This window comes from Zea mays, chromosome 1 (assembly GCF_902167145.1).
Source record: "Zea mays cultivar B73 chromosome 1, Zm-B73-REFERENCE-NAM-5.0, whole genome shotgun sequence".
NCBI lineage: Eukaryota > Viridiplantae > Streptophyta > Magnoliopsida > Poales > Poaceae > Zea > Zea mays.
In genome coordinates, this window is record NC_050096.1 from 44,825,402 (window position 1) to 44,848,809 (window position 23,408).

A 23,408-nucleotide genomic window follows, 5' to 3' on the forward strand; every position below is an offset into this window, starting at 1 on the left:
GCGGCATGCCCCACATTTGATGTAGGACATATGGTGGAGGTATGTATGTGTATGGATATGGCATAGATGGATATGGTGGTGGAGGTGTCCATGTAGGTATGTTAGGTCTCATTTGGACGGTATGACCTTCCATTTCTTCCGATTGGTGAGGTGGTCCAGTCGGTCTCACCTGATGTTGCTCACGAATGGGCGAGCGAGGTCGCTTTGCTGGCCGGTCAATGGGGTCGGCCTTCTTTTTCACATATTTGGACAATAATTGATCAAAACTCGGGCCGGATTTGATTAGCCGACCAACTGCTTTAAATGTATTAGTTTTCCACGTACCTATCTCTGGTCATCGTGGTTTGAAGGTACGCGGTCGTTGCGGGTCTTAAGTATAACCGGACCGTCCGCTGGAATTCTCCGGACCATCCAGCGTGGTCCCGGACCGTCTGCGACTGTGAGTCGGACTGTCCGAGATGCGCAACATGGGCTCCTGCTCCTGCCCCTTGGTCTGCACTTGCCCCCAGTGCCGGAGGTCGTGATGGTCACCTTAAGAGTCTCCCCTCCATCAGGAGTCTTCTCGGCCACCACTTTCCTGCAAGAAATCTTATGATTCCCATTGGCCTCTCTTGCGTTGCCGATGATTATCTCTTTGCCTTTATCAGCTGCGCTTGGCCGAATCAGGACCCTCTTGCCCTCGAAGTCGATCATATTTATCGGAAAGGGCTCCGTGTCTACCTACATTTCCTGAAATTTCAATCGTCCTTCGTTAATGGCCGATTGAATCTGTCGACGGAATACATTACAATCATTAGTGGCGTGAGAAAATGAATTATGCCACTTGCAGTATGCACGACGTTTTATTTCGTCGGCGGATGGAACAGTATGATTTATTTTAATGTTGCCATTTTTGAGTAATTCATCAAATATTTTATCACATTTGCCAACATTAAATGTAAACTTAACTTCCTCTTGTCGTTTCTTTGAACCGGTTGTAAGGAGGAACGAGACGAAGATTTGGCCTATTTTGGCCAAACCATTTCAGCCGCGTATACCTCTGTTGATTCATCATCCGAGCTGCTTTGGTCGCACTCTACTATATACACATTATGACGAATTGTTTTAGTAGCTTCTTTGCTTCGGCTTTCACAAGCCAAAGCTCTTTGATGTAATTGTGCTAGCGTCAAGAACTGGATACCTTCTAATCTTTCTTTTATATAGTATCGCAGACCATTAAAGGCTAATCCTACTAGTTGTTTTTCTGCTAAATGAATTTGGAAGCATCGATTTCTTGTATCCTAGAATATCCGGATGTAATCATTAACCGATTTGTCTTTTGCTTGTCGCAAGGCCACTAAGTCCACTAAATCTAACTCATAGTCACCGGAGAAAAAGTGATCATGGAATTTTTGTTCTAAATCCCTCCATGACAAAATAGAATTAGGAGGTAATGTAGCTGCGAACGGCGGTTCCTGTTAAAGATAATGAAAATAAACGCACATGAAATGCTTCTGTGTCGGCCAATTCTTCTAACTGGGCTAAAACTGATCTATGTGTTCGCGCGTGTTTTTTCCTTTGTCACTCGAAATTTTTTGCGAATTCGGGTATCCTGGTTCCCTGTCGGTATGGGTGGTGATCAAATCGGCTGTCATAAGGTTTCCGATATGATTGCCCCCCTGGGACCATGCTTACTCCGAGCTTATCTCGAAACGCCCCGGCTATTTCTTCCCTCACTATATCAATGGCAGTCGATGTGCGACCACCGGCTCTCTGGTCAAACATAGGTGGGGTTGGCTGGATATTAGCATGTTGTCTTTCCCCCACTGGTTTGAGTTATGTGGTACATTACTATTCTCCCTATATGGTTCATAGGATTGACCGTTCCTTTCCGGCCTTCAAGGTGGGGCCGGAAAGTACTCGCTCCCATGGGCCTGAGACTCCGTATTAATGTGTTGGTGCATTGTATAGTGTGATGGGAGGTGTTGCTAGGACGGTTGAGGATTCAGGTAACAATCCTCCTCAAAAAAACTCTGCTCTGGACCGTCCGCTTGGATAAGCGGATCGTCCGGCGATATGCGCGGACTGTCCGGGTATGTGTCCGAATCGTCCGTGATTATACGCAAACCGTTCGTTGTTGTATGCGGATGGTCCGACTGGATAATTTTGATTATGTGCAGTATGTTGTGGCTCGGGCGCATATCTCGGTAATTCATTAAAAATGGGCCCGGTCGGTGCTGGCCCGGACGGTCCGCGCTCACGTGCGGATGGTCCGGTCATGTGCAGATCGGCTAATTTATTGCCGATGTGCGTAGGAGGTTGTGGTTGCCCAGGGCATGTATCTATCGGCATCCCATAAAGCGGTTGTAACTGGTCGTGACAACTTGTAGCCGATGAATTACGCATGTTTTCCCCCAATTCAAATTCGTGTGAAGGAAAATTTGCGACAGTAGATTTATCAAATGCACGTACTAGCCTCCTATAATCGTTTTGCATATCCCCTATGATATTTTGCATTTGTTCTCGCTGTTCATCTACATAATTTTTAAGAGATTGTAGCTCATTTGTGTTACTTACATTGGGGATGTCTGGTGTGGGTCGGAGCGAAGCCGGATCCGTCGCCCGTTGTCGGACGACTTTATTGTTTCTGTCCACCTTGAAGTTGGCCAGAAACTTCGCCTTTGCCTCTTGAATCAGCTGCTCCTTGTGCTCCTCGAACTGGAGCTGTTCGTCAGCCGACAAGGTTTCCCAAGTCGGCTCTATAATGTTGCTGGGGGAGACTATGGAGCTGTACCTTGAACCGGCCATTGAAGGCCGATTTGATGGATCTATATATGTTGTCCCCAGCGGAGTCGCCAAAAGTATGTTGACACCTTTTTCGGGCGCCAATCACTCAACACGAACCGTGGCGGTGCTCTCTTCACAGGGGCGGACGGTCTGCGGCCAAGGGCCGGACGGTCCGCGACCTGGCGCAGGGCTAGGGTTTCCTGCCTGTCGGTCGGACGGTCCGCGCCCTAGGGCCAGACGGTCCATGCGTGCGTAGGGGCGACGAAGGTCGCCGACGATGCCTGGATCTCGCTCTCGGGAGGGACCCCGTCGGGGAGGAGATATCCTAGGAGTTGTCTAGGCTCGGGCAGACCTACCTAGACTCCTCTAATCAATGTAGAGTGGAAGAGAAGCGGAGAATTTGGGGATTGAGAGGCTAAATTAGAACTAGACTAGAACTACTCCTAATTGTATAGGAAATACATGCGAGATAAAAGTGTTATTGATTCGATTGATGATTACAAATCGGTCGTATACCTCTGTATTTATAGAGGAGGGGGGCTGGACCCTTTACAAACTAATCTCCCGAGCTAATTCCGTGAATTTAGCTAACAACCGTAGCACAAAACTCGGAACCCTAATCTGCTCTACGCACGCGTGGACCGTCTGGCCCACAGGCGCGGACCGTCCGGCGGCTCAATTTGGCGCCCAACACTCCTAAATCATTTGATATTCCCATGATGATGGCATCCCATCAGGCGTCGCCGATGGCAGTGCTGTTGAAGATCTCGATGTCATCGTCATTCTTAAACTCGTGCCATCGCAAGGTACGATCCTCGTCCATAACATTCTGCTTGTACACGAAGAAGTATTTGTCGTTGATGTTGCCGTCACACACACAGGGAGGCGCGGCCTCTCTACCTTCTTGCGAAGGTCCCGGACTACATCCATGGTGCCCACCTCAAGTGCCACCATCGTCTCGCTACACATGACGCTCACCTTGATCCTCTGCTGGTTCCTACCCCGGCGTCATTGCCACCAGACGTCGCGGGGGACTACTGGCACACGATGGCGACCACATCCTTGTCGTTGACCAAACGGTCATAATTTGCCAGCGCCTTGTTGTCCTCCATCTCCTCCTTGCCGAGAAAGAGGGTCGTTCTCGCGACAGGCAGCATGGTGTTGGTGAGGTCTTAGAGGAGCTCCTTGAGGCGGTCCATGGTGTCGACAGTGGGGATCGCAATTTGCAAAACGGGGAGCGGAGAGTTTGGCAATAGAGCAGTAGACCTTTCGCAATGCGGGCAATCTGGTGGATGGCGCGCTTGTACCCATTGGCATCACTTGAGATGTAGGGGCTGACATAGCCCTCGATCCTGCTATTGGCGATGGCCTCCACCAAGCCGAGGGCGTTAATGCGCTTGCCCTCATGAGGCTGCAGCGTCGAGTGGGAGGAGGAGGAGACTATTTCACTACGGGAGGGGGGGAGAGAGTCAGAATGGGGAGGCGTCGTTGGTTGATTACAAAGAAATATAAAGGGGTCCTATTTTGTTGTCCTTGTTCGATCACATGCCTCGAATCTTATCTACGGTGTTTGTTGGCAAGAAGCGAGAAAGAAACAGATCTTCGTGCTTCACGCATGATGATGGAATGCTTGTGACGGTGGAAACTAGTACTTTATATAGTAGAGACTGGTCGAGATAACACAGGCTACTTAGACCATAGTCAAGCCACATAAGCGCAAGATCGTCGCCAAAATTAGGGGACGGAGGGGGACGAAACAGGCAGTGACGAGGATATTTAACTATTTGTCATTCTTACGGACGGCAACTCTTTATATGTCACTTTCATGATGTATATAACATATATGCCACTACTTTTGAAAGATTCTATATTTTTACCACTTTTACCTATGTGGCTCGCCACGCACGCCGACACGTCGTCGCCATCATAGATTAGCACGGGAAATGTCTCTTTTGTCCCTCGCTAGAGTCTGATCTCTCCCTCCCTTCCCCTGCTACAACCACAACCTCGTTAAGCCTATCATGGCCACAACCATGCCCAACCTCCTCATCAGCGTTGAGTCCATCGCCTCCACTGCCTCCGTCCTAGTACAGGATCGGGTGTTTCGTCTCGTTGAGTTGCTCGGTGAGGACTTGGTCGTACGCTTCGCCTCATAGGGTTACTCGGCAAAGGGTTGGTCGGACGCTCTGCCTCGCAGGTTTGCTTGGTCGGGAGTTGGTCGGCCGCTCTGCCTCGCAGGGTGCTCAGCAGAGGGTTGGTCAGTTGCTCTGCTTTGCAGGGTTGCTCGACAGGGGCTTGGTTGGTCCCTCTGCCTTTGTAACACCCGGTTTTAAAGGACAAAGCCGGGTGCATCTCATACATGCGCCAAGAAGACAACACATATAATAACAGAATGTATAGAGATAAATGTCAATAACATCACAGTATTTATTACATAGCGGAAGACTTATTACAAAATAAAAGAATAAACATAAAACGAACTAAGGATCGTCGGCGCCAATGTCAACTGAGAAACGCCACCTAGATCAGATCATACTCCTCGCCTTGTGGCTCCTCCTGAACCACCTGCTCTTCTCCTGTGGGGGGGGGTGTGAGACAGCAAGAGTGAGCTCACATACGTTCATCGCTCAACAAGTTGTGGGGAATAATGTGCATGAACTCGCCAAAGGTGGGAGCTCATGGAGTGTAAGGCTTATCAAAGAGAATGGTTAAAGCTGAGCATTGCTTTTAATGTTGGTCAAACTTTTATTAGCAATTACTAGATGTAAGTAAATACCAAACCTTAATAAAATAATAGAACAAAGTTAATAATAATCCCATGCATATGCGAATGACAAATTGAATTTAAGTTCCATAATTTAATCATCAGAGAGTCCTGAGCTGCTCATGACCGTGAGCTCGGCTAGTATACCAGTTTTACACTCTGCAGAGGTTGTACCCTTTACCCACAAGTCATGTTACCCATCTGCCAAGGGGTCGCGAATCCCATACACCTCTACCTAGGAAGCGCGGCAGGGCAACACTACGAGGCCTTTACAAAGTTCCACTAGCTTCCGAAAACCCGCTACAGTTTATAGGAAGTTCCAATGCAGGGTTCCTGGCTGACCGCCATCGCAGCAAAATCAACCAGGGACCTCCCTACACTGACCACTCCCCTACTGCCCTTGCCCCTTTCGGGTAAGGTAGTCTTCCACTAGTTTTCCTAATTAGTCAGCCAAGGGCGTCCCATTAAACCCTTGTGGTGGCACGTGGTTCTCAAGTTAAGCTCTATGTTCCAATTAACATTAATGATCTTGACATGAACATAAATAGAGATAACAAAAGAATTGGAACATAGATATAATAAATGATTATCCCAAAACCATGTAAAGCAATAGCACAAACTACCCAAGTGATTCAGGGGTAAACAAGGTAATGAGATAAACAATCTAGGGTGACCTATTGGGTCCCATCAAAATTAACCTATGCATGGATAAGTGATATTAAAGAACATTATTGGGTAAAAAGTGGTCAAGGGCACAACTTGCCTTCAATGAGCTCCTGCTCAGCTACTTCAATCTGCTGCTCGCCAAGATCCTCAGCAATGGTCTCTTCTACTCGCCACAATACAAACAAGCACAGTGCATATATAGAAATTAACATTACACCAAACATATAAATAAAATACACAGAGATATTCTACATATTAAAATAAAATTCTAGGAACAGGAATCATAATTTTTGGAGTTATATATTTTAAGATATGAATTTTCAAAGGTTTTATATGTTTAGAATAGGATTAAGTGTGAGATTAATTTTCTTACTGTTGTCATGATAAAACGGAGACACTAAGTGCTAGAGAATAAAATTATAAAATTTTAGAAAGTGGAATGGATTAATTTGGAGCAAGTATGAATTTTCTATGAATTTATCAAGTTCTAGTAATTATTTTCATATTAAAAATCAAATTTCTATTTCATTTAATCCATTTAAACGATCTCTGGACTGGGCGCATTATTTTTAAAGAGTGCAGGGGCAACGGCGCAAAAGTCACACAGACACAGGCCTAAAGCGCAGTGGACGGCGGGTTGATATTCTAGAATCTCAGGGGCTCTTTAGAAACTCTGCCACGGTGAAGGGGTATCGTGAAGCACTGGCCGTCGGATTAGAATCCAAGAGCCCAGATTGACTCGCCTCTCACGCGAACCAGTGAGCAATATGCACCCTCTGATCAGATCTCGACGCCCTAGATTAAAAAAAAATCTCTCAACTGATCGAGAGCGCCCGTGGCCGATCCAACGACCAAGCCGTGCCCTAGCCAAATAGTCGTGTTGATCTAATCGTAGCGGCCCATCAAACGCTCAACGTCTCCTGCTTCATCTTCCCTCCTGGTGGTTGAGCACGGCGGCGCCTGAGCCTCCAAACGGTGGCGCTTCCGCCGCCGCGGCGAGCCTTGCTCTATTCGCCGCCCCCAACCCCGACTAGATGGCGCTACTCGATCCCCAGGTCTCGGCGACTTACATGGGGCCCTATCTACACACTCAACAGTTGCGACCACCCGGCCCGCGGGCTCCCGCATTCTGCGGGGCTGCCGTGAAGTCCGGCGAAGAATCCACCCTCACCGGAGCACTAAACTTCTAATCTTCCGGTGCTACATGTTGATGACATAAAAGCGAAAGGAATGGTGGTGAATTACCGGTGAATCGATTGGAGATAAGCCCTGGCCGTGAGAGCAAGCGGCCCGGCGGCAATGGCCAGCAACGGCGAGAAATTTCGGGTACACCAAAGGCCCCTCGATCTCCCAGGTTGACACAACCGCGTTCGCGCCCACACGAGGAAGCACTTGACTCCCACCTTGGTACCGGAACTCCCCTCAATCTGAGTATGGCGCGGCAGCGGTAGAACGGTCGGGCGGCAGTGCATGGTCGGACGCGCTGGTTCTAGGTTGTGGAGGAAGTCAAGGCGACTACGCAGGGTCTAGTTTTATACCGGTCCTATCCTCACTACCACGCCGCCTGCACGCCGAGCTTTGCGGATCTTGGCACAGCCCACGCCGAATTCCGCGGGAGGAAGACGACCAGCACCCGACCTGCGGGTCCCGATGCCAGACGGAAAGGAGGCACCAGAATCCGGGGTCCAGTCGTCAGTAGCCGAGCGCCGATGGGCTCGCGCGTGAGTGAATTCGAGGGAAAAGAATAGAAACGGGCCGAGCGCGTGGGGGTTCCTGGTGGGCTGAAATGGAAATCTGAGGCCCAGTTAGCTTCCCCCCCCTTTTCTTTTCTTTTCTTATTTTCTCTTCCTTCTATTTTGAATTCCAAATTTGAATTTGAATATTTTTATGAGTTGCACCTTTGAGTAAATGTACACATTTAATTCCTAGTATAGGAATAATACTTTATGATTACTATTATTATTTTTATACTATTTTTACTCACCTATCATTTTCTTTCTTTCTTTCTTCCCAATTTCTAGAATTTCTTTTAGATTTTAAATTCCCCCTTTTTGGGCTTTTAATATTTTTATTGTCACATTATTATATATTTTTATGGACACAAAATGCACACAAATAAGATCCAGCATGATGCACAGGTTATTCATGTGTTTCTTTGTTCAAATTATCAAATTTTTAACTAGTGGTGATCACATGTGATGAATAGTAGAGGCCACAAACTATTGAGATTATATCAATCCTTTTATTTCACCTTTGAGTATTACAAATCCTACCCCCCTTAAAAATAATCTCGTCCTCGAGATTTAAGAAGGACTAGAGAAAAGGTGGGGAAAATCTATGCGAAGCTCTTCCTCTCTTTCCCACGTTGCTTCATCTTCGCCATGGTGACTCCATTGGACTTTGCACATCTTTATCACCTTATTTCTTGTAACTCGAGTCAAAGTATCCAAAATCTTAATCGGGTACTCCGTGTAAGTCAGATCACCTTGAACACTGAGCTCTTCCATTGGTAACTGTTCCTCAGGAACACGGAGACACTTCTTTAGTTGAGATACGTGGAACACATTATGCACATCCGATAGACTAGCAGGTAACTCAAGTTGGTATGCCATCTCTCCAACTCTCCTAAAGATCAAGAATGGTCCAATATAGCGAGGGGACAATTTGCCCTTAACTTTGAATCTCCTCATTCCACGAAGTGGTGACACCTTGAGGTACACATGATCTCCTTCTTCAAATTCCAGTGGTCTTCTTCTATTATCAGCGTAGCTCTTTTGCCTGGTTTGAGCCACTCTCAAATTTTCTCGAATTATACGGACTTGTTCTTCTGCTTCTTGAATCAATTCAGGCCCAAAGAACTGTCTCTCTCCAGTCTGATCCCAATATAGAGGAGTCCTGCACTTCCTCCCATATAAAGCTTCAAAAGGTGACATCTTCAGACTGGCCTGATAGCTATTATTGTATGAGAATTCAGCATAAGGTAGACTTTTATCCCAACTTCCTCCATGCTGAAGTGCACAAGCTCTCAACATATCTTCCAATACTTGATTAGTCCTTTCAGTCTGTCCATCAGTCTGAGGGTGATAAGCCGTACTAAAATTCAACTTTGTACTCATGTTCTCATGAAAGCTTCTCCAAAATCTTGAGGTAAACTGTGAACCTCGATCAGACACGATCTTCTTTGGCACACCATGTAAACACACAATCCGAGCCATATATAACTCTGCTAGCTGAGAACCTTTATAAGTAGTCTTCACAGGAATAAAGTGCGCCACTTTAGTCAATCTATCCACAATCACCCATATAGCATCGTATCCTTTCTGGGTGCGAGGCAATCCAGTAATGAAATCCATACCAATCTCTTCCCATTTCCACTCGGGTATCTTCAGTGGATGCAATAGTCCAGCTGGCCTCTGGTGTTCAGCCTTAACTCTTTGACATACATCGCACATAGCCACATGTGCAGCTACATCTCTCTTCAATCCATACCACCAATACTTCCGTTTCAAATCCTGATACATCTTGGTGCTACCAGGATGAATAGAATAATCCGAGTCATGGGTCTCCTTCAAAATAGTCTCACGAAGGCTTTCAATATCCGGAACACATATCCTGTCCTTGAACCATACAGTGCCTTGCTCATCTTCCTTAAATTCCGGAACTCGACCTTCAGTAATCAGATCCTTAATCTCTTTTATTTTAGCATCGTCAAGTTGACCTTTGCGGATTTCTTGCTCCAAAGTAGGTTCCACATCAATAGTAACTCCTTCAGTATGAGCAACTATCCCCAGGTTAAGTCTCCTGAAATCCTCAACAATCTCATCAGGTAGCTGGGCAACAATAGCTGAATAAACATGCTCCTTGCGACTCAAGGCATCTGCCACCAAATTTGCCTTGCCCGGGTGATAGTGAATCTCCAAATCATAATCCTTAATAAGCTCCAACCAACGGCGTTGCCTAAGGTTGAGATCCTTCTGAGTGAATATATACTTCAAACTCTTATGATCCGTGTATATACTTGACACTTGGTTCCCATAATGTAATGTCTCCAAATCTTAAGTGCATGCACAACGGCGGCCAATTCCAAGTCATGAGTGGGGTAGTTCAATTCATGTCTCCGTAACTGACGAGACGCGTAGGCAATCACGTGTCCTTCTCACATAAGTACACATCCCAAGCCTTGGCTGCAGGCATTACGATAAATGTCAAATCCTTTTTGTAGATCTAGCATAACCAACATTGGGATGACATCAATCTCAACTTCAGTTGGTTAAAACTATCTTGGTACTTCTCGTCCCACTTAAATTCTCTTCCTTTCTCCAAAAGCGAAGTCATAGGTTTGGCAATCTTAGAAAATCCTTCAATAAATCTCCGATAATAACCTACTAGTCCCAAGAAACTCCGAATCTTAGTAACTGTAGTGGTTACTCTCCACTCCATTATCTCCTTAACTTTAGCAGGATCCACTGAAATTCCTCCATTAGAAATAATATGTCCAAGGAATGGCACCTTGTCGATCCAAAACTCGCATTTACTGTACTTGGCGTAGAGTTGATTATCTTGCAACTTCCGTAGTACCAATCACAGATGTTCCTCATGATCACTATCACTCTTGGAATAGATAAGAATATCGTCGATGAATACCACGACGAATCTGTCCAAATACTCCATAAACACCTTATTCATCAAATCCATAAAATAAGCTGGTGCATTAGTTAGTCCAAACGACATAACAGTGAACTCATATAATCCATATCAAGTCGAGAACGCTGTCTTGGGAATATCTGATGGTCTAATCCTCATCTGATGGTAACCCGATCGAAGATCAATCTTCGAGAATACTCTTGCACCTCTCACCCGATTAAATAAATCTTCAATGTGGGGTAATGGATACTTGTTCTTCATAGTGACACCATTAAGGGACCTTTAATCCACACACATCCCTTGCAATCCATCTTTCTTATGTACAAACAAAACTGGTGCTCCCCAAGGTGAGGAACTCGGACGAATGTACCCCGCTTCTTGTAACCCAGTTAACTGCTTCTTAAGCTCCTTTAGTTCTTCTACGGACATCCTGTATAGCCGTTTAGAAATAGGAGCAGTCTCAGGTAAGAGATCAATAACCAACTCAACTTCCCTATATGGTGGCATCCCTAATAACTCCTCTGGAAAGACATCCAGAAAATCCTTAACTGCACGGATGTTGGCACCCACAAACTTCTCATCTACTAAGAATGCCACTAGTCTGATGGTGGTAGTTACTGCAATCTCAACTTCGAATCTTTCTCCTTTGGAACTGGTGAGTTCTACGGTTCCCTTAACACAGTGTATAAACTGTCTTTGCCTTTCTTAACCATGACATACCAAGGATCAAGTCTATACTGCTCTCTTCTAACAGTATACGGGTAGCCCATCTGGGTTAGAAACACAGGGTAAGAAAGAAAGAATTGTAGACAAGGCGAGTAATTACGAGGAATGTTACTGCTGGGGATTTATTAGCTAAGTAGATTAGTGTGTCACCTAATAACGCTAATACATTACCTTATGGTGGTACATGCTAAGATGCCCGTCTATACTATTTCAATCAATCAAAGAAGCGAATCAGGCATTGATCATCAGAACAATCAATCAACATTTTTAATAGAGAAAATGATTTTTAATTTCTTTTTTTGGTCTCCTATCTCTTAAAATGGTTATAAATGTAGGATTCCAAGGTGTGAAATCCTTCTTGTCTTAGAGTAGAAAAGATAAAAATGTCAAAGTAAAAAAAGCAAAAGGTGAGACAAGATCAAGATGAGATAAGTATAGAATGAATCAGAGTAAGGTAAGTAGTGAAGGGTTTTGCCCATTTCTATCTAGGTTTCGTCCTATAGTCAACATTTCCTCTGATACCACTTCTGTAACACCCGGTTTTAAAGGACAAAGCCGGGTGCATCTCATACATGCGCCAAGAAGACAACACATATAATAACAGAGTGTATAGAGATAAATGTCAATAACATCAGAGTATTTATTACATAGCGGAAGACTTATTACAAAATAAAAGAATAAACATAAAACGAACTAAGGATCGTCGGCGCCAATGTCAACTGAGAAACGCCACCTAGATCAGATCATACTCCTCGCCTTGTGGCTCCTCCTGAACCACCTGCTCTTCTCCTGTGGGGGGGTGTGAGACAGCAAGAGTGAGCTCACATACGTTCATCGCTCAACAAGTTGTGGGGAACAATGTGCATGAACTCGCCAAAGGTGGGAGCTCATGGAGTGTAAGGCTTATCAAAGAGAATGGTTAAAGCTGAGCATTGCTTTTAATGTTGGTCAAACTTTTATTAGCAATTACTAGATGTAAGTAAATACCAAACCTTAATAAAATAATAGAACAAAGTTAATAATAATCCCATGCATATGCGAATGACAAATTGAATTTAAGTTCCATAATTTAATCATCAGAGAGTCCTGAGCTGCTCATGACCGTGAGCTCGGCTAGTATACCAGTTTTACACTCTGTAGAGGTTGTACCCTTTACCCACAAGTCATGTTACCCATCTGCCAAGGGGTCGCCAATCCCATACACCTCTACCTAGGAAGCGCGGCAGGGCAACACTACGAGGCCTTTACAAAGTTCCACTAGCTTCCGAAAACCCGCTACAGTTTATAGGAAGTTCCAATGCAGGGTTCCTGGCTGACCGCCATCGCAGCAAAATCAACCAGGGACCTCCCTACACTGACCACTCCCCTACTGCCCTTGCCCCTTTCGGGTAAGGTAGTCTTCCACTAGTTTTCCTAATTAGTCAGCCAAGGGTGTCCCATTAAACCCTTGTGGTGGCACGTGGTTCTCAAGTTAAGCTCTATGTTCCAATTAACATTAATGATCTTGACATGAACATAAATAGAGATAACAAAAGAATTGGAACATAGATATAATAAATGATTATCCCAAAACCATGTAAAGCAATAGCACAAACTACCCAAGTGATTCAGGGGTAAACAAGGTAATGAGATAAACAATCTAGGGTGACCTATTGGGTCCCATCAAAATTAACCTATGCATGGATAAGTGATATTAAAGAACATTATTGGGTAAAAAGTGGTCAAGGGCACAACTTGCCTTCAATGAGCTCCTGCTCAGCTACTTCAATCTGCTGCTCACCAGGATCCTCAGCAACGGTCTCTTCTACTCGCCACAATACAAACAAGCACAGTGCATATATAGAAATTAACATTACACCAAACATATAAATAAAATACACAGAGATATTCTACATATTAAAATAAAATTCTAGGAACAGGAATCATAATTTTTGGAGTTATATATTTTAAGATATGAATTTTCAAAGGTTTTATGTGTTTAGAATAGGATTAAGTGTGAGATTAATTTTCTTACTGTTGTCATGATAAAACGGAGACACTAAGTGCTAGAGAATAAAATTATAAAATTTTAGAAAGTGGAATGGATTAATTTGGAGCAAGTATGAATTTTCTATGAATTTATCAAGTTCTATTAATTATTTTCATATTAAAAATCAAATTTCTATTTCATTTAATCCATTTAAACGATCTCTGGACTGGGCGCATTATTTTTAAAGAGTGCAGGGGCAACGGCGCAAAAGTCGCACAGACACAGGCCTAAAGCGCAGTGGACGGCGGGTTGATATTCTAGAATCTCAGGGGCTCTTTAGAAACTCTGCCACGGTGAAGGGGTATCGTGAAGCACTGGCCGTCGGATTAGAATCCAAGCGCCTAGATTGACTCGCCTCTCACGCGAACCAGTGAGCGATATGCACCCTCTGATCAGATCTCGACGCCCTAGATTAAAAAAAAATCTCTCAACTGATCCAGAGCGCCCGTGGCCGATCCAACGACCAAGCCGTGCCCTAGCCAAATAGTCGCGTTGATCTAATCGTAGCGGCCCATCAAACGCTCAACGTCTCCTGCTTCATCTTCCCTCCTGGTGGTTGAGCACGGCGGCGCCTGAGCCTCCAAACGGTGGCGCTTCCGCCGCCGCGGCGAGCCTTGCTCTATTCGCCGCCCCCAACCCCGACTAGATGGCGCTACTCGATCCCCAGGTCTCGGCGACTTACATGGAGCCCTATCTACACACTCAACAGTTGCGACCACCCGGCCCGCGGGCTCCCGCATTCTGCGGGGCTGCCGTGAAGTCCGGCGAAGAATCCACCCTCACCGGAGCACTAAACTTCTAATCTTCCGGTGCTACATGTTGATGACATAAAAGCGAAAGGAATGGTGGTGAATTACCGGTGAATCGATTGGAGATAAGCCCTGGCCGTGAGAGCAAGCGGCCCGGCGGCAATGGCCAGCAACGGCGAGAAATTTCGGGTACACCAAAGGCCCCTCGATCTCCCAGGTTGACACAACCGCGTTCGCGCCCACACGAGGAAGCACTTGACTCCCACCTTGGTACCGGAACTCCCCTCAATCTGAGTATGGCGCGGCAGCGGTAGAACGGTCGGGCGGCAGTGCATGGTCGGACGCGCTGGTTCTAGGTTGCGGAGGAAGTCAAGGCGACTACGCAGGGTCTAGTTTTATACCGGTCCTATCCTCACTACCACGCCGCCTGCACGCCGAGCTTTGCGGATCTTGGCACAGCCTGCGCCGAATTCCGCGGGAGGAAGACGACCAGCACCCGACCTGCGGGTCCCGATGCCAGACGGAAAGGAGGCACCAGAATCCGGGGTCCAGTCGTCAGTAGCCGAGCGTCGATGGGCTCGCGCGTGAGTGAATTCGAGGGAAAAGAATAGAAACGGGCCGAGCGTGTGGGGGTTCCTGGTGGGCTGAAATGGAAATCTGAGGCCCAGTTAGCTTCCCCCCCCCCCTTTTCTTTTCTTTTCTTATTTTCTCTTCCTTCTATTTTGAATTCCAAATTTGAATTTGAATATTTTTATGAGTTGCACCTTTGAGTAAATGTACACATTTAATTCCTAGTATAGGAATAATACTTTATGATTACTATTATTATTTTTATACTATTTTTACTCACCTATCATTTTCTTTCTTTCTTTCTTCCCAATTTCTAGAATTTCTTTTAGATTTTAAATTCCCCCTTTTTGGGCTTTTAATATTTTTATCGTCACATTATTATATTTTTTATGGACACAAAATGCACACAAATAAGATCCAGCATGATGCACAGGTTATTCATGTGTTTCTTTGTTCAAATTATCAAATTTTTAACTAGTGGTGATCACATGTGATGAATAGTAGAGGCCACAAACTATTGAGATTATATCAATCCTTTTATTTCACCTTTGAGTATTACAGCCTTGCAGGGTTGCTCGGCTGAGACTTGGTCGATCAACGGACCACTAAGAGTCTTGGGCCTATATTGGGCACACGGTTCCTGGGTACCTGACAGCAGCCCCTGAGCCTTCATGTAAATCCTTGGATCGAAGTTGTGTGGAGGCTTTTGTTGGGAATTTTAGAGCTTGGGTGCACGTATGCACATCTGCTAGATGTAACCTCGAGCCCCCGGGATATCCATGTGGATTACTTGGGGTTTATTCGGTGTACGCACGGTTTAGGGACATGCCCTTTTTGCGATGGTTGTCATGTGCTGAGCGTGAGTTTATGGTCGTTGGCTCTTGTTGAGGATCGAATTCCTATGTGCGCGCGAGCGCATATGCAGTTTAGGGATAGACCTTTCCTATGATGGTCTTCACGCACTGAGCGTGAGTCCTTAGTCACCAGCTTTTATTGAGGACCAAATTCCCTAGTTCACACAAGTGCATCTGTAGTTTAGGGATAGACCCTTCTTGTGATGGTCGTCACGCGCTGAGCGTGAGTCCATGGTCACTGGCGTTCGTTGAGGACCAAATTCTCGAGTGCGAGCAAGCGCATTTGCTAGATGTAGCCTCCAAGCTCCTGAGTAATCCATGTGGATTGCTTTGGGGGTCTATTTGGTATGTATGCAGTTTAGGGACAGAACCTTCCTGCGATGGTCGTCACACGCTAAGCATGACTCCATTTAAGACCGGAGTCGGGCGTAGTCTTGGGGGATGATCCCTTGAGTTGGTCGTCTTCTAGGCGCTTGATCCTTGTTATGCACGCATCCCTCTTGGAAGGTTCTTTAGGGTCCTTTTGAGGGGACGTGCACCCTCCACCGACCTAATCGGCACGGGGAAGGAGGTTGTTGATCTGCGAACGGGTTATCCAAGTGAGATACAACCACCCTCCAATAGGGTTAAGTCTTAGCTAGTGGTCCCACTAGGAGGCTCGACCCATTGGGGGCATCTCATTAAGTCTTTCCTTATTTGCCCTATATTGGCTCTTTGGTTGGTCTAACCGATCAAAGAGGGCCCGTGGCCAACCCGTCAGCTGGGTTATCGCAGGGGAATGTGAAATACGACCTTAGACGTGGATGAGAGCAAATGACCTATGTACCGATCACCTAACTTGAGGCCCATTGGGGCTTGCTTGGTCCACCCCTCTCTCTACGTGAGAAGTTGGGGTGACTTTTGTTTTTTACCTGGTTGACTTGAGGCTGTTTTGTGTATTGTGGTTGTGCGGTAAAAGAGGAGGTCATCATGACACCGCTTGTCATGGGTGGTTTGATGGGACACGAAACGGCCTGCATGTCGTATCGTTCGTAGGTGTGTGACGGGGTGGATCCGCTTCGCCCATTGTCACACCCGGTTTTGGGGGCAAAACCGAATGCATAGCATATGTGTGCCATGATTTATTTTCCATACATATGTTGACGTCACAAGTGTAATGTATCAAAAGACAATGCAATAAAGGTATAAAGAGAGTAGAGTAACTTTATTACATCATCCAGACATAAGTGTCTTAAATAGTAACATCATCAAAGTACGACGGAATTAAACATGGACACTCTTCCAAAGGAAGGTGACTGACGCATCGTTAGACTTAGTACCCATCGACGTCATCTGCAATATCTCCATCATCACCCTCTGATCAAAATATTAGCAAGGGGTGAGCTCACTTATGGTCGGGACTCAGCAAGTGGGAGGAATAATGCAAGTGTAACAAGGTAGGTTATGGTTAAGCGGTAAGCATTTTAGTTGGTCAATATTTTATTAACAACGCTGGACTTACTAATTGTAAGTATACCCCAAGGTATCCCAATTAAACATAACCATATGGTTATATCAAAAACACTTAAGTGAAACCACTTAAGCAAACCATTTATGGATCATTAGATCACGATTTATTTTCCATCTTTAAGTTCAATTATCATGTGAGGGTCCAAGTTGCTCTTAACTGTGAGCACGGTTGATATATCAGTTTTACACTCCGCAGAGGTGGTACAACTTTACCTGCAAGCCGTGTCTCACCTCTAGCCTGGGTTGATCGGACTCATAAATACTTCCTAGGTGAATGGCTAGGGATCCACTATGAGGCTTTCGAAAAATATCCTTAGTACAAAACCAGCCGCTAAGGTTTCCATGTCAGTATTGATGGCCCTCTAGGCGAGGTAACTTAGCCAAGACTACCACCCCATGTTAACATAAGCTGCCACCAAACCACTGTCGCCCCCTCTTGCCCATCTTTTAGGTAGGGTTGCTAAGCACTATGTCTATAGAGCTAATTACCAAAGCCAGAATCATTATAGCACTCGTGGTTGCACTGTTATCCTGGATGGTCACTCCATGTTCCATTTAATACGAAATGATCTTGTTTAACCATCGGGTTAACATCATAATATAAACTTCATTTCCGAAACATCATAATATTAATGAGTGACATCATAATTATCAAGTTGAGCGGTATCACAAATTGCTAAGCATAGTGTTTATCCCAAGGTAATCAAGGAATAGGGTTGGTAATTCTGGGAAAATCCTATTTAGGCAAATCCCATCAAATTATGCAATATCTGAAAAGTGAACATTATTATATGCATTATGTGGGTACAAATAGAAATGCAGAGGGAGAATCCACTTGCCTTGCTCAAAGGTGTCCTACGGGTCGTCCTCGACCGAGTTTGGTTCTTCTACCACGAAATCAACTTTTAGTATCGATTCACATATCGTACATACAAAAGAAACCATACACCAAATAAATGAACATTCACCATTACATGGGTAACATTCACCATTACATAAACAATCACATACCACACAACTATACTTATAAATAATGCTTAAATCATAATTATTTTATTAATCCACTAAATTTTCCACTTTGAATTATCATTAGTGAAAATTATATGGGCATGTGACTACGAAGGTATTTTATTTAACATAGCTTAGATGAAATGACTTAATAATTCTACGGAAGTAAATTGTTAATTAATTATTTTCTTTATGACTAATAATAATCTTTTGGTTTTATCCTTTCCTTTCTAAATAGAAATTATACGTATCGCTAAAATGTTTATTTATAAATCAAATAACAATAAAATTCTAAGACTTTAATGTAAATTACTAATTTTGGACTTTAGTAACATAATCATGGTCATTTCGACATAAATAGATATTCTACTAATTCTTAGTGAATAAGTGATATGCGTATGAATACAAATATCATGATTAGTAAAATTATATATTAATCTGACCTAAAAGATATGGCCTAGAAATTATTTCAATTTCTTATATCATTAAAACTATACTTAAATAATTACTAATATAATATTGTTTTATGTGCTAAAATGAGAAGTTAATCATAAACGCTTCTAGTATAAAATTAATGAATCGTAACATTATTTATTTTCGAAATATAAAAATTATGTACATATCTAAAATATGGTTGCCGGGGTTGATTCACAATTAAGCGTATAGTTCGGGGAGTAGCACGTAAGATTTTAGGACCTCTTTTAAATACATTTGTACTGCAGAAAATACAGGAATAATTTGCAGAAAACAGAGGACCAAAATGCAAAATAGTTTTCTTTTACCTTGAGCTCGTGCTCGCGTGCAGGAAGGGAGGGAAGGGGCGAGGCGGTCGCGGACAGGTCTCGGGTGGGGACGCAAACGGTCCGGCTATCTCGGGCGCGGTTGCAGACGAGGTCGGGCGAGCTCGGATGGGGAACGGCGAGGTGCACAGGAACTCCGGCGAACGGTGGTGCAGGCGAGCAGAGCGCGGGTGTGGGCAGGGAGAGAGAGGAGAGGGAGATATTGGGCGAGGGAAGAGGGAGAGGGGTTGGCCGGTTTATATAGAGGCCGAGGGGAGAGGGAGGGACGAGGAGGAGGAGGTGACCAGTCGACCATCAATGGCGGCGACCTCCATTAATTATGGAGAAGAAGTGGGAGAGGGAGAAGAGGAAACGACCGCTGGTTGAATGCTCCACTTCCGCCCGGAATCGAGGGGGCGCGACCGTTGAGGCAGGCCGAGGGGTGGAGGCCAGATGTGCTCGCACGCGAGCGGGTCGCGGCAGCGGCGCGGCGCCGAGCGCCTGGGCGGCTTGGGGAAGAAGAGGCCACGGGGCTAGGGTGGGCCCACGCGCCATAGAGAGAGGAGGGAGGGCACGCTAATGGGCCTAGCTGGGCCAAATTTGGCGAGCCGGCTCTAGGGTTTGTGTTTTTTTTCTTTTATTCCTATTTCACAAAAATACAAATAAATGTATTTTTAAAACATTTTGAAAAATTCATAATAATTATACCAACATTATTTATCCTTAAAGAATTTACTTTTGGACCAAAATGTGTATATATATATTAATTAATTGGGTTTTCAATATAAAAGAAATTCCACAAAAACAACCATAAATCAAATATGAGCAAACAAAAATTATTCTAAATGCAAATAATATCAAACACTTGAAAGAAAATTCTTTACTATAATTACCGCTAAATTTAAATGCATTATTTTAAGTTGATGGTTTTAAGGTGTTACACCCATTGTCCATGCGTCCCATGCGGTGTGGCCGCCCGACGCTCTACGCAAAGCGGTGTGAAACCTGTAAGACGAATAGTTTTCCCGGTCGGGGCCTGAGGCAGCCGAGAGTCGAAGCGGCGGATCCCCCTACAGTGTGGTACCGTTTGTAGAGGGCCTGCTTTCTAGGCGTCGCTCCGTCTTTCTATGCTTGCGTATAAATAGAAAGGAAAGGAGCCTGGGGTTCATTACGCTTATTGTTGTCTTGTGCCCCAGCCTCTGCCTCTTCCTTTCCCGAGAAGCCTTCTTGCCGCCGTGCTCTTTTGCTCACCCGGACGCCTTCCCTTCACACTCATGGATGCCTTCCCTTAGTGCTTGATCTCTCGAAGCCGTCTCGAGGCGTTGGAGAGGAAAGGGTTTCTCCCACCAAAGCAGCCTCTGGTTGACGGTGAAAGGGAAATGTGCCCTTGGGCCATTTCTAGTTTGTTTTGGTGCTTTAATGCTCAATACATTTCTTTTGGACTAACATCATCTTGTATGAGCATGAGCACATGTAGTTAAAGAAAATTGAGAAAAGACACTTTTAGGCTTGAAAGTGGGCATACCACAAATCCATATGGTTTCAAGTGAAAAAGGTATGCTTCTAGCAATTAGTCAATTGTTTTAGGTATTAATCATATTTGTCTAAGTGCTAGGGACTATATGAAGTCAAGACAAAATGAGCAAAATAGAATTGGAATGAAAAAGAGCAATTTGGACTGGTCTGCGTAGCACCGGACGGTCCGGTGCCACCCAACGGACAGTTCGGTGTGGACTGGGCAGTCCGGTGATAGTCCGTCCTTACAGGCTGCTCTCAGGAAAATGAGACTCGCTCGACTATATTTCACCGGATGGTCCGTGCGGAGCACCAGACAGTCCGGTGTGCCAGCTGGTCAACGGCTACTTGACACGTCAGCTGGAGCCAACGGTCAATAGGAGCACCGAACGGTCCGGACAGAAGGCAACCAGAGCCTTCCAAATGAAGTTCCAACTGCTCCTAGGTCCCTTGGGACTATAAAAGAACCCCTAGGGGCCATGTAGCAGCAGACAAGTACACTTTGAGCATTCTACAACTTTGAGACTCCGCGACCACGCTATTGATTCATTACATAGAGATTTGAGCATGTTCTTGAGCTGCGACTCTGCCGTTTTGTTTCTTGTGCTCTTTTCTTGACTTGTGTGCGTGTTGTTGTTGTGATTGTTTTCTTGTGTGTGTTTCTACTCCCTCCTTACTCTGGTTTTGATTAAGATCATTTGTGTAAGGCGTGAGAGACTCCAACTTGTGGAGATTTCTCACATCCGAGAATGACAACTATGGTGATCAAGTTTAATCTGTGGATCACTTGAGAGCGGTTGACTACAACCCTTGATAGAAGGAGGTCACCACAACGTGGAGTTGGCATTGGCCGAACCACGAGATAAAATTGTCGTGTCTCTTGTACATTTACTTTATTGCGATTATCGTTCTTCTTGAGTTCTCATATTCACTTGTATTATTGCTCCTAAGTTTGATACACGTCTCAAAGGAGCAATCAAGTGAAGAGTTCTCTCTCCATCTCTACCTATACCAACTTGGTTTTAGCTTCATATAACACTCATTATAAACCAAGTTTGTGTTGTTTAGAGTTGATTTTTGCAGGATCACCTATTCACCCCCTCTCTAGGTGCTCTCAGGTGACTGGAGGAGGAAGGCAATGTTTCGACACCACAAGAGGCGAGGTTGTCATGCTCGCCTTATTTTATTAGTGCGGCTTCGAGTTTCCCCTGCACCCGTTCGTACGGGTTGGAGATCCAGAATCTCCACCTGAACTCCATCCTCCATGTAGTGTGCTTCATCATGCTGTACAAATCTTACCTCGACATGACGCCCACTGGAAGCTGTGGAGGCACCTGTTCATCCCAGAGGTGAATCCCAGCTTGGGCGGTTAGTTTGTGGGCTGCTACAACATCCAACTCCGTGGGTCGCGACATGCGTCCTACCTATGGACCCCCCTCGTCCTCCGTTCGTGGCTACGAGGGCGAGTGGTTCTATGTGCAGAACCTTGAGGGGAGTGCACCATCGTTCACCGGTTGGATCCCTATATGCAAGACCAACTAGAACTATGGTGCAGAGAAGAAGTTCAAGCCAAAGATCAACTACATGTTGGAGGCTATCGCCAAGCAGAGGGTGCGGGGTCTCTTCGGTGAGAGGCTGGTCTGCACCTTCATGCAGTAGCGTCTCCAGCTGCTCGTGGCCCATCCGAGACCGATGTGGTAGTTCTCCGATGACCACAATTTCGATCGCCACTCCACCATGAACCTCGAGAAGGAGGAGGTCGTGGCATGTGTACTTGCCATCATGTCGGGAGTGACGTTGGATTTCAAGGGGGAGGGCGGTCCCCTGCTGTTTAACCAGGCCAGGTTGAGCGATTTGGTGAGTAACCTCCTTCCTTTATCCTTTCTTTGAGGCAATTGCTTTGTTGGAGACTCATCGATGATTGCTTCACAGGGGCTCAGACCCATCAAGGCCTCCCTTCCTCCCTAAACCAGTAGCTCCTCACACCGCGGTTGCCCCTTTCAGGTAAGGCAGTCCTCCACTAGCTTTCCTAAATAGTCAGCTAAGGGCGTCCCATTCGACCCTTGTGGTAGCACTATTTTCTCAGGTTAAGCTTCATGTTCCAGTTAACACAATAGTCTTGTCATGAACAATAAATAATCCAACAATAATGATAAAGCATGATCATAATTCATATATAGCATTAATCCCAAAACCAGGTAGAGCAATAGCAAGACTACCCAATAGTTCATTTGTTTGCAAGGTGTAGCATAAACAAAACTTGGGTAACCTATTAGGTCCCATAAAGTTAACCTGAGCATGTCACGGTGATTACCAAGAACATTATTATGTAAAGAATATTGATCAAGGGCACAACTTGCCTTTTTGGTGCAACTCCATGTACTTCTCCAACTACTTCAGGTTTCTCGGACCTCTCTTCTATTTGTACCAATACATACAAATAAACAAATAATGTATATGATAACATTACACCAAAACATCAGAACAAATAGCGTATGAATATTCTACGTATCACTACGAGATCGTAGGTTCGAAAACCATTAAATTCGGAGTTAGAATATCACTACGAGATCGTAGGTTCGAAAACCATTAAATTCGGAGTTAAAACGAGAAAGTTATGAATTTTCTAAGATCTTTGGAATTATTTTTATACACAAAATCATTTTTTCAGATTTTATTTTAATAGACATTCATGTGCTATGAATGGCGACTACTATTCCTAAAGAGTCTAGGGTCTAAACCCTAAAATTCAGGGCCTGAATTTAATTTCCTTTGACTTAGTTTGGATGGCGGGTTATTTCCCCATAAACTCGGGGACTCATACGAAAA

The 23,408-nt window shown here is 44.9% G+C and overlaps 1 pseudogene; it reads right to left on the minus strand.

Annotated features, from left to right (window-relative positions):
• Positions 1-3,499: 3,499 nt before the first annotated feature.
• On the minus strand, positions 3,500-21,994 carry LOC103644594 (uncharacterized; annotated as a pseudogene).
• Positions 21,995-23,408: the final 1,414 nt, after the last annotated feature.